Consider the following 1605-nt stretch of genomic DNA (forward strand, 5'->3'; position numbering starts at 1 on the left):
AGGGTGTACCCTGCCTCTCGCCCTATGACAGCTGGGATAGGCTCCAGCGCCCCCCGCGACCCTGAAAAGGATAAGCGGAAGCGAATGGATGGACCCTAATTGTTTGAATTACTTAGACTTCAGAAGACTTTTGTGATCTGTAAATATAATTACATAAATATATTAAGTAAATATTACCACGGAAACTTCTACTCAGTTTTTGTTTTTAAATATTACTAAATAAATAAAGTTAATTATAAGGGTTTGTTTTATTTATTGTCAAGCTGTTATTATTTATAAGTTACTAATAATTAATATAACAACAACAACACCCAGCTCGCCCCAGCGGGCGGTTCATCCTTCACCTCTACCAGAGGCCTGGGAGCTTGAGGGTCCTGCGCAGTATCAGCTGTTCCCAGGACTGCGCTCTTCTGGGCAGAATCTGGGATCTGCTGGAGCCACTCGCCTAGCTTGGGAGTCACTGCACCTAGTGCTCCAATTACCATTGGGACCACCATCACCTTCACCCTCCACATCCGCATATCAGCATTTAGAAAAACAAAAAAGGACTTTTCTTGACGACATTTTACTTGTCATCTGGAAGCTTCTTCAGGTCTAAGACAAAATCGTGGAGAGCCAAGAGGTTTTGGGTGAAACCATTGTGAGACCTTGACTTACCCTATAATGTTACCCATTGAGATCAACTGAGGAAAGGTCTGAGTCGGTGTTAGCGCCCACTCACATCTTGCGTCAGGCGTCATGTTAATATTCCTGTCTTATATTCGAGTTTTTTCTTTTTTAGTTCATTTTTATCAAGTCTGTTTATCTGTGAGAGAGAGAAAACACCCATCCCCTTATGGCATTATTTTTGTGCCACTATTCTGAGTGCATGTAAAAAAAATAAAAAAAATTGCAGGTTCAAGTGTTGCAGTTTGAGGAGAAATTTATTTTGAGCGAAGTAAATTTGCGTGAACAAAATTCATTGCTGCATGCAAAAAATGTATTTCAGTGTTTGCTATTATCCATACGCACACACGATAGCAGCCCCTCTCGCTCAGTTTTTGCATTTGTGCTCACTCGCAATGTGTTGCTTGCGTTCTCAACATTTCTGCCCGTGTGTGCTCAACGCTTTCTGTACACCATTATATTTGTGCCACAAAACCAGCCAATCACAGACTTGGATGCAAAAAGATCTGATTTACAAAACAAAGCACTTCAACATGAAACATATTATTAAATTCTCTCACCTCCCACATAAAAATAAAAACAAAAATGAAAATAAACTGGGCCATTGTCTAGATAAATAGAAAATACATTAGGAAACAAATTTATCCAGCATTAATGTGTAAATGACAGCAAAAGATGAATATAAAATAAAGTACAATAAACATTTTTCTATTTTAAAAAGTGGGGATAGGTTAATTGGATAATCCAAATTGCCACTAGGTTTGAATGTGCGAGTGAATGTGAGTACGAATGGTTGTCTGTCCCTGTGTGTTGGCCCTGCGACAGACTGGCGACCTGTCCAGGGTGTACCCCGCCTCTCGCCCCATGACAGCTGGGATAGGCTCCAGCACCCCCGCGACCCTGAAAAGGATAAGCGGAAGCGAATGGATGGATGGATGG

This window comes from Pundamilia nyererei, unplaced genomic scaffold (assembly GCF_000239375.1).
Source record: "Pundamilia nyererei isolate P.nyererei 1_Seehausen unplaced genomic scaffold, PunNye1.0 scaffold00090, whole genome shotgun sequence".
In the NCBI taxonomy this organism is placed as follows: domain Eukaryota; kingdom Metazoa; phylum Chordata; class Actinopteri; order Cichliformes; family Cichlidae; genus Pundamilia; species Pundamilia nyererei.